Raw genomic sequence first — 11243 nt, forward strand, 5'->3', positions numbered from 1 at the left:
AGGGCCAAGACCATCTATGGTTAATTCTATATAGCACTTAAATGATATAAAGTAATTTGATGCTTTGAGATCCTCATTTAAGAAGTAATACAAAAATAGCTAGGGAATGTAAATTACTGCTACTTCTATGGACAGCAAGTTGGCAATGCCCATCAAAACCTAAAATACATGTACAAAGTGAGCTGAAAGTTATACTTCTAAGGGCTCTATCTTACAGATAAACTCAAATAGGCAAACTGGTTCTGTACAAGGTTATACTGTTCATACTAATAATATTTTAAAAGATTAGAAACAACCAAAAGGACCATGAAGAAAGAAGTGGTTAAATAAAGTATAGCCCTAAAATACTTGGCAACTGGAACAAAGAATAGGGAAGCACTCTAGTACTGATATGGAGAAAGCTCTAATATATGCCATTTCTGATAAAAGGGGAGGCAGCACAATGTGATGGGTATGTTACCATAAAAAATCAGAAGAAAGAGTTTATATATACTTGTTTGCTTATACAAAAAAAAAAAAAAAAAAAAAATACCCAAAAATATAACACAAAAGAATCATAGTATTGGCAACTTCTAAGGGAAAGGAACTGGGGACTAGAAGAGTTTTCATTCTATACTTTTTGTTCCTTTTGCATTTAGAGCTGTATGGATGTATTATCAATTTTTTTTTTTTTAATTTTTTAAAATTTTGTTTTAGAGAGAGAGAGAGCATGAGCAGTGGAGAGGAGCAAAGGAAGAGAGGTGGAGAGAGAGAAAGAATCTTAAGCAGGCTCCACACCCAGTGCAGATCCCTACACAGGGCTCAATCCCATGACCCTAGCTAGGATCATGACCTGAGCCAAAATCAAGAGTTGAATGCTCAACTGACTTAGCCACTCAGGCACCCCATTTATTATAAATTTTTTAAGTTTATTTATTCATTTTGAGAGAGATAGCATGAATGGGGGAGGGGCAGAGAGAGAGGGAGAAAGAGAATCTCAAGTAGGCTCCACATTGTCAGCACAGAGCCTGATGTGGGCTCGATCTCACAAACCGTGAGATCATGAGCTGAGCTGAAATCAAGAATTGGATGCTTAGTTAACTGAGCCACCCGGGTGCCCTTATATTACCAACTTTCAAAAAGTTAAGTAAAATAAGAATTCTAAACAGGTTTAAAAAATAAATAACTAAATTATTAGCCTGAAAAATAAAGCCAAAATTCCAATTTTTCTTAAAATAGTCATTCTAAAAGACTGTCAACTTTGAAGCTCTTTTTCTTAAAAGCTCAATGAAACTCCAGGGTGCCTGGGTGGTTCAGTCTGTTAAGCATCTGACTTTGGCTCTGGTCATGATCTCATGGTTTGTAGGTTTGAGCCCCATATCGGGCTCTGTACTGACAGCTCAGAGCCTGGAGCCTGCTTTGGATTCTGTGTCTCCCTCTCTGCCCTCCCCTGCATGCACTCTTCTAAAAAATAAACAAACATTAAAAAAAAAAAAAAAAAAAACTCAATGAAACTCCACTCTAAAAAAATAAAAAGTGTTTTTGTTTGTTTGTTTGTTTGTTTGTTTTTTATACTGCTAAGAAAAACAGAATGAATCCAACTAGCCTTCTTTATCCTTAATCCACAGACACAAAACCAAAGAGATGAGCCAAGGAGGAAAAGTCACAGGAATAGGGATCATGAAAAAGGAGGACAATTTGTGGAAATGTGAAACAAGAAGCTACGTTAAGTCAAGGGTTTATTTTGATGCCCCTGTTACAGAAAAAGATGTCATCAGACTTAGTACCCTATATACCACACAAAAATACACAAAATAATACATGATCCACAAGACAAACCAATAAAAAGTAACCAGTCACTTAATGAATGCAGTTTTGTAATGAAACCACAGAGAAAGTTATTGCATGTGACTTCATAAAGAAACCACCACGCCATGAAATGAGTAACTGAGTCAACTATAGCCTTATCGTAGTTAAAATAAGTTCACGTAGCTATTATTTATGTCTTTAGATGTACGCAGAAGTCATAACAACAAAACATAATCATATAAAAGTCATTGTACAAGGGACCAAAACAATGGAATCCAGACAAACAGCCCTGAGAGGATCTGTTTAAGTTAAGGATGGATTTCAGATCATCTGAAGAAGGGAAGGACTGCATATTCTTCAAGCTGTCCTCCATAAATATTACTCTTCTCAGAGGGCTTTTGCTTCATACTGAGTGGCTGTGAATTTAATGTTATACTTCCTGACAAGTGCCTGGAGATATTCTCTGGTGCTGCTGTAGGACAGAATGATGGGTTTTAATCATCAGCAACGCCAGAACTGAATTAACATCCTTTAACAGAAGCTGAAGGCACTTCCAGCCCCATGTGGAAACAGAAGATTTAGCTACTATCCACAGAAGTGAGCCTATAAGAGGGTTAAGATTCCCCTTGAACATTTTAGGCCCATTTCAACATATGCATTAATGGTGGATGGAGGCTCAAAATGTGACCAAAGTTTAGTATTTTTATCTGTAAGAGATAAAGTTATGTATTATCAAAAGTCCGTCTTAGTCATTTTTTAAAGCCAGAAAAGCACCCAGAGGACATTGAAATTTGACCAAATGGCTTCATGGTAAAGACCAAAAATAAACTGGTTGCAAAATGCATGTCTTGATAACTAAGTCAGTTGACTTGCAGTACATGGGTGTAAGCAAAAAAACCAAAAACCAAACAACAACAACAACAACAACAAAAACAGTTAAATGTTAAAGGATGCTTAAATAAGAAAGCTGATTTGGCTTTATTTTATCTGAAGTTATTCTTTCTGGCAGTGGATCAGTTAGAATAACTGATTCAGCCTCACTTAACAGAACAACCAAAATAACAGTGGCTGAAACAAGAAAATTTTATTTCTCTCTCACATGAGAGAAATCTAAAGCTAAACAATTTGGGGCTGGTACAGAAGCTCCATCATCATCAGGCTCCAAAATTCTCCTCTTTCCTCAACATCTTAGCCATCTTAGGGAGGCTTCCATCTTCAAGGGCACCTGCAGAATCCAAGATAGCCACAGCTTCTGCCAACATGCCCAAATATGAAGAGGGAGAAGGAGAAGGACACAACTCCACTGCATGTGAGGAAAGAGAATGAAAAACAAAATCTTCTTCCAGTCCAGAAATCCTCTCCACGAAGGCAGTAGAAAAAGAAAACAATTTTATTATTGAATAAGCATTAAACTGGAATGTGATACACATTACAGGGAACCTGATAGGAGACTGTAGAGGCAGAGAGAAATTCCACCCTTCAGCCACATAGGCAGATACAACTCCTTGTGCACACATTCTCAAGATAAACAATAACTAGTCCCTAAGCCATCAGACTTGACAGCAACGTTCTATTTCACATAGTTCATCCTACATTTACCTGGCAACTGAAGTGCTAATCTGTGTTAGTTAACTGACAAAGGAAAAACAAACTTCTCATATTTTTGTGATAGGAAGTAGTTTTACAACTGGGAACCAGGTCAGCTCCAGTTAGGCTCCTACCCTTCTGCTGAAACTTGGAAATAGGGTGCTATCTTCCTTGGATGTTTACGTGGAAAAGAGATGGTTCCTGAGTTCTTGAGAAAGGCATTCCCCGAGTTGAAAAGCTGACAACAGGCCTATCCAGTTTTCATAAGAATTTATATACAGTTCAAAGAGAAAAGAAAGCATTTCCAATTAGAAGTTTCTAAAGGAAATGCTTTAAGAAAAAGAAGGGGAGGAAAACCTCTTCCCTTATTTTCAACGGGAAGAATTAAACCTCTTACTTTTAATCTGTATTTGTCCTTACGCGTGTCAATAACTTTGAAGGGATGATCTCATTTACAATACCAACAAAAACTGCAGAACACCTAGGAATTATCTTAAGAAATAAAAACTAAAAGTAGAAAAATGTAAAACCCTCTGAAGAACACAAAAGAACTGATCAAAAGGAAAGGCATACTTTTAATATGAGAAAAACTCAACATCATATAAATAACATTTATCTGTAAGTTTTTTTATTCTTTTAATACAATAAATAATGACCTTTTTTAAAATTAGATAAGATAATGCCGAAGTACATTTTTAAAAATAGGCAAAAACAGCCGGAAAACTGACAATGAAGAGCAATGTAGGAGGACTGGAACTTCTAGATATTGAAATACAAAGCTTTAACAGTTAGAATACTGTTATCTGGCCCATGAATAAACAGACCAAGTCACAGAATAAAATGTCTAAAAAACAGATAAAAATACATAATAGGATTAAGGATAGCAATTTAGATCAGTAGAGGAAAAGACAAGCTATTTAATATGTGCTGTTGGGACAAGTGGGTAGGCATCTAGGGGGAAAATTAACATAGAACTCAAATTTCACAGTGAACATCAGAAAAAATTCTTAACGAATCAAAAAATGAAGTAAAAAAATAAAGCTATAAATGTACTAGAGGAAAACAAGGAAAGATCTTTCTGACAATGACTCCAACCTCCAGAAGTCTTAAAAGAAAAAAGATTGATAAATTCAAGCACATAATCAAAAGTTCTGTGTGATAAAACAAACCAGAGAATCAAAAACAAAAAGCCCATAAGCGAAGTTAAGACAAATGACAAATTGGTAAGTATATTTGCAATGTACTGTGGACAAAGACCTAATATTCCTAAAATATAAAGTGTGTTTCAGCAAACAAGAAAAAAAGCAATACAAATGGATAAAGGATATAAATAGATAATTCACCAAAAAGGAAACATAAGTGGGCCTCAAATATATGAAAATGATATGTAATATCCCTCGTAATATAAGGAATACAGATTAAAACTGTCCGTGTTATCTGTTGGATGGATTTAACAAACTAAAAGTTTGATAATACACAGTGTTGAAAATACACTGTGGAAAAATTGGCACTCTCATAAATTGGTGGGGCTATAAGTTGGTACAACCCCTCATGGATGTAATTGGACAACATCTCCAAGAACACCAAATTCATAATATACTCTTGGAATCAACAACGCCAATTCTAACATTTTATTCTACAGAAATACTTGCACATATGTAAAGTGGTAGATGTACACAGTTACTCACAGATGTATTTTTTGTAACAGCATAAAACTGAAAACAATCCAACATAATATAATGCAGCTATAAAAAGAAAGAGGAAGCCACTCATGTACTCTTATATAATTATCTGCCAAATATATTAATAAATATGAATAAAAAGATGTAGAACAATTTGTACAGTATGCTGCCTGCCATTTATGTAAAAAGGGGCAGAGAATAACATTTGTATTTATTTATGTATTATAAAGTTAATTCTCATTTGTCTCCTTCCCAATCTCCCCCATTAAAATGCAATGAAAATTTCAGGATAAAAAAAAAAAAAGAAAATTTCAGGATTAATGAAATAAATGTGGTTATCTTTATGGAAGGAGGGTAAACAAGAGAAGGAAAATCAGGAAAGGGAAACCAAGGGAGGATTGGGTGGGAAGCAGCCTTCTCAGTGTACAGAATTTCATAGGTATTTTTAATCAACAGATCTGTTATTATTTTTAAAATAACAATTGGGGCACCTGGATGGCTCAGTCGGTTAAGAGTCCGACTTTGTCTTGGGTCATGATCTCACGGTTTGTGAGTTCGAGGCCCGCATCAGGCTCTGCACTGGCAGCTCGGAGCCTGGAGCCTGCTTCGAATTCTGTGTGTCCCTCTCTCTCTGCCCTTCCCCTGCTCATGCTCTGTCTCTCTCTGTCTCTCAATAACAAATAAACGTTAAAATTAAATAAATAAATAAATAAATAAATAAATAAATAAATAAATAAAATAACAATTAATGGGGCACTTGGGTGGCTCAGTCAGTTAAGCATCCAGCTCTTAATTTTGTCTCAGGTCATGATCTCATGGTTCATGGGTTCTAGCCCTGCATTGAGCTCGGTTCTGATAATGGAAAGCCTGCTTGGGATTCTCTCTCTCCCTCTCACTCTGTCCCTCCCTCTCTGTTTCTCTCTCTCTCTCTCTCTCTCTCTCAAAATAAATGAACTATTAAAAAAAGTTAATAAATTCTCTCTCTCCCTCTCACTCTGTCCCTCCCTCTCTGTTTCTCTCTCTCTCTCTCTCTCTCTCTCTCTCTCAAAATAAATGAACTTTTAAAAAAAATTAATAAATTTTTAAACATGATCTCTATTAAGCACATGTAAATTAGGCCATAATTAAGTCTGCTTTTAGAGTCAAAGCTAAAAAAAAGTAAATTAAAATCATAAATGTATTTTTCTAAAACATTTCTATACCTAATTATTTTGATGGCCAGTAGTAGAAGCCCTATGTCTAAAGCCTATTTATTGAATGCTTCTCTGGGAAGCTCAGACTTGCAGTTCATCAGGAAGGGAACAGGCATGTAATTTAGATGATATTTCCATTTAGTTAACATATTTATAATTTAGTAAAAGGGCTGCCCTTTTACCAAATGCAATAAATTACTTTCTCAATTCAGCCAGATGGAATCACATTGGTAAAACTGATTTAAAAAAGAAAAAAAAAATTAATTGGCCAGGATTTGATAGCTACCATTTATAGTCTTCCCAGGGTAATTTCTTTGAGATTTTTAAATTATGTATAAAATAGAAGGGAGCATATATGAGACCCTGTTGGAAAGCCCTCAACATCTACAAAGTTATGGCAATTGACCTAATTATTATATTTGGTTAAAGAGAGCCTTCTAAGAATTGAATTTGCACAGCCTCACTCACATAATTTGTAATTCAGGTAAGTATTTCACCGAATTTGTTCAGATTACTAAATCTAATCGTCTTTCCACATTAATGTTTTTATACCTGAGTTTTTGTTTTCTGAATCAATGCAAAGCTTTATATGAAAAATATGAATGTAGTAGGATGCCTATGCCTGGGACAAACAGGTTGATGTGGTTTGAAAATAAATTAGAGAAAGTTATGAAAAAGGAAATTATCTCTGTTTTAGGAAGTTTTGGTCTTCCTTAGTTAGTAAATCCCTCAAGGGCTACAGACCCACATAGGGTGAGTGAAGGACTCCACAGAATGAAAAAGTAGTTTTTCTTTTCCAAACAAGATTTTATTGTTTGAGGAAAAGGCAGATAGCAAAGCTGTCACTTGGTGGGGTAGGGTGGGGAAGGATGAATCTTTTTACATAAAGAATCCAGAGTCAGGATGCCCGGGTGGCTCAGTAGATTGAGCGGCTGACTCTCGGTTTGCTTAGGTCAACATCTCATGGTTTCATGAGTTCAAGCCCCACATTGGGCTCTGTGCTGACAGTGCGGAGCCTGCTTGGGATTCTCTGTGTACCCCCCCCCCCCCCGCCCCTCTCCTACTCGTGCTGTCTCTGTCTCTCTCAAAATAAATAAATAAACTTAAAAAAAAAATCCAGAGTCTTCTAGGAGAGAAGGTATCCATTGTCGAACTCTGCTCACAGAGCCCTGAAAGTGGAAAAACTGGGTGAACCAGGGTGGCCTTGGAGACTGTTACCTGGAAAGGAGAGTCAGTCTGACTGAGGACCTGAGGTGAAGCACCGGAAGTTTGTTAGAGGAGGAAGTGCTAGTTTGAGCACAGTGTGCAACTAGCAAACCCAGCCTCAGCAGTTAACAAGCACTTAAGCCTGTGAGTACCACCAAGAAAACCGTGCCAACCAACTGTATCATCAGTATCAGATGCTATTTGCAAAGTCTCTTGTTTGCAAATATGGTCAACCTGGCTGCAGTCCTTCAACCAATTGGGTGGGTCCTTAAAAAAGAGGTTCTAGGCTTCTATTGATAGGCAAGTGGGTGCTGAAGACACTAATTGAATAAGAGGATGTAGCCATCTGCTTCTAGTTTTGAGGTAGTGATGTGAGTTTGGAAACATCCTAGTTGAACTTGTGAAATTTTGTTTATCACATCAGCTCACTAACATCAGCTCACTCAGCTCACTGTGCTTTCTTTGTTTCCCAGGTAGTGACAAAGGGTCAAACTCAAAGGGCTTCAGGTATGAGCCTGGTAAAACAATTGTGTCATAGAATAAACAAGGCAAACTGGAGGGTGCATCTCCCTGCCAGGAAATCAAAATTCATTGCTTTTTAAAAATCTGAGCTAATTGGGGCGCCTGGGTGGCTCAGTCAGTTAAGCGGCCCACTTTGGCTCAGGTCATGATCTCGCGGTCTGTGAGTTCGAGCCCCGCGTCGGGCTCTGTGCTGACAGCTCAGAGCCTGGAGCCTGTTTCGGATTCTGTGTCTCCCTCTCTCTGACCCTCCCCCGTTCATGCTCTGTCTCTCTCGTCTCAAAAATAAATAAACGTTAAAAAAAAAAAAATTTAAAAAAAAATCTGAGCTAATTAAACCAAAGGAAAAGATTATATATATCATAAGCCTATAGGCTGAATTCAGCATCTCAACTAATACTTTGATACTCTACAATTCACTATACCTAGAGTCCATTTTAATTTACTCAAATCTCTTTCTGCTCCCCTAAGGTCACTTTAGAAGACTTTTAAAGAGTCCTATACATTAAGCCACAATTCAGCTCCAAGCTCTAGGTCCTAAAGACCCAGAGGTGACAAAGGCAAGTCCATTCCTCAAAGAACTCCCACAGGTTGGTATTGTGAACACCATTTGTTCAGTTTCCTGTCTCCTCCAATCATCAGGAATACTTCTCTGTAACATCATTGGATAAACCTAATTTTACCTTTTTTAAAGCCAGGTTTTTGTGTATATTTATAGGACTCATTTCTTGTATTGTAAAATATTAGAAACCCATTCATATCATTGCCTGCTCTTGCCTACACACATCCTACCCTTTTGTCTTCCTGTCTCTAAGCCCCTGGACACCCACAAACCCAGATTTCAACTGATCTCTGCGGGCCTGGAACTCTGGCTAATGTTCTTGGATCTTTTTCTTTGTGAGTCTCTTAAAATGGACCTGAATCTTTGGATATCAAACCCATTAAACCCATACCTAGTCTCCTGGACTCTGAACCCTGCCTTCTCTGTAGTGTTAAAAAACAAAACTCAACTGAGTACATTTAAAGATCAAATTAATGTTATCAAATGATTCTTGAATGGGGTGGCGTCACATTTTAGCAGATAGGGAGTTCCAAGGAGCTGGGTGTTCATCCTGGTTCTTCTCAGCTTGTCCCAACCGTTTTTTATTCATAATTTGCCTGATACTTTTGAAAGTATCTTTCTATAAAGTTGTCTTTAGAAAGGCAAAAATTTAGATTGCAAAAATAGAATAGTAAAAGATGTAACTCATACACTAGAGACTTCATTTTTAGAGAAAACTTAATTTCCACCATCCATTAAAACCGGTAATGCATCAATAGGAAGATTTTGGCTGAAGAAGAAAAGACCTTCCTATATCTGGCTTATTTGTCCCAGTCTGCTTCCCTATTTATAGTCCTCAAATTATCTGTCTTTCTTTCATCAGAGAAAATATCCATATGATTATACAATTATGTGATAGACCATTTGGGGCCACTTAATCACTTAATTCCTTTCTGAAAAGCTGTTTGCACTTTACCCTAAAGATTTATTTCCTGGATGGTTTCCACTGCAAGTTTTTAATTGTAATTAATGAAATCCATCGCCAGTCTTGAAGCCACAGAACTTTTCTAACCTGTACATTCAATTTCAACAACACAACAACTTATTTTCTTTGTCACCCATTTATTTCTCACTAACCCCCAAAGGACAGCAGTGAATAAGGTTCAATAGACAACATTTCCTTTAGGAAGAATTTCTAAAAAACATAAATAACCTAGAATTATTGTACACCTGAAACTAATATAACACTCTATATTAATGAATTGGAATTAAAATTTTTTTTAAATTAATAAAATACAAAAATACATTTTTATAAATAACCTAATAAAACACAGTATACTTCTAAATCTGCTTGGGTCCTCTGCACAAGACTCAGGTGTGGGTCTTTACAAGATGGTCAGTGAATTCCTGATAAGGAGAGTTAGTGAACACAGTCTATTTCCAAAGGTCAGGGGTGAGATAGCTGTAGGTCTTGGAAATGGCATCAAAACTGGCATCAAAAGTTGCCCAGGGTGGCAGTGCAGGCCCTGGCCAAGGTGTGGCAGTCATCCATACCAGCCATCATCAGTAGCTTCTTGGGTACAGAGGCTGAGATAATGCCAGTGCCTCTGGGGGCAGGGGATGAGGCGCACCAGCATAGAGCCACAGGGGCGGTCACCTTTCATGGGACAGTGTGGGACTTGCCAATCTTGTTCCCCAGTAGCCTCTCTGAACCGGGATGATGGAAAGCTTGGCCAGGACGATGGCTCCATGGATGGCAGCAGCTACCTCCTTGGAGCACTTAGCACCCAGACCGACGTGTCTATTGTAATCCCTGATGGCAACAAATGCCTTGAACCTGGTCCACTGGCCAGAATGGGTCTGCTTTTGCAGGGGCATAATCTTCAAAATCTCATCCTTGAGGGATGCCCCCAGGAAAAAGTCAATGATCTCGGATTCTTTGATGGGGATCGATCTCCTCCAAAGACTTGATCTTCATGTTCTTGACCAGGCGGCCAGCTTGGTGACCGGGATCCACTCCTCACCTTAGGCTTTGCCTCCACTAGCTCCGCGGCCCCGCCCCACCCCGGCCCCGCCCCAACCCCACCCCCGCGCCCCGGACCAGGCCACCTCCCCACCCGACTCCCACCCTGGCCTGCCCTGGCCCCAGATGCAGCTGCGGAAGCCGCTGTGGCCTCCCATTCCAGGGCCCCACCAGTGTCAGCCACCATTTGGTGTTTTCCCAGAGAAGAAGCTAAATCTGGTTTCTAATATACATTGAGTTTTAGGGGCAGGAGTGGTGAAAAATAAAAGTCAAAATTATTCCTAGTTACCTTGATTTCACAGGTTTCACATAGTTATCTTTTGGTGAAATTCTAGAATTACAATACTTTGTAAATGTGGGATGAAGGCCACACTCGGAGGTCAGTCTTCTGTACTTTGCCATTCACTTTTGACTTGATGGCTATACCACGCCTATAACAGTAGTCTATTTTGTTTCAAAACTGCTATATTTCTTAAAATCACCATTTATTTTGAAACTAAGTGAATATAAATAGAATAGGAATATGAATAGTGCCAGAAGTCCAGGCAATTACAATTTTCCCCAAATCACCAAGTCAGTTGTTCAACATACTTTCTATGCAACCATTATCATGTGACGATTAGGTTCCAAGGCACAGGGGAGAACATATTCACCACGTGTGGAGGAATTCCACCATGTAATTCCTAAAGGGAAACACATTTAGA

The 11243-nt window shown here is 38.1% G+C and overlaps 1 pseudogene; it reads right to left on the reverse strand.

Annotated features, from left to right (window-relative positions):
* Positions 1–9774: 9774 nt before the first annotated feature.
* LOC109277889 (40S ribosomal protein S2-like) lies at positions 9775–10726 on the reverse strand (annotated as a pseudogene).
* Positions 10727–11243: the final 517 nt, after the last annotated feature.

This window comes from Panthera pardus, unplaced genomic scaffold (assembly GCF_024362965.1).
Source record: "Panthera pardus isolate Hobbes unplaced genomic scaffold, ASM2436296v1 HiC_scaffold_16, whole genome shotgun sequence".
In the NCBI taxonomy this organism is placed as follows: Eukaryota; Metazoa; Chordata; class Mammalia; order Carnivora; family Felidae; genus Panthera; species Panthera pardus.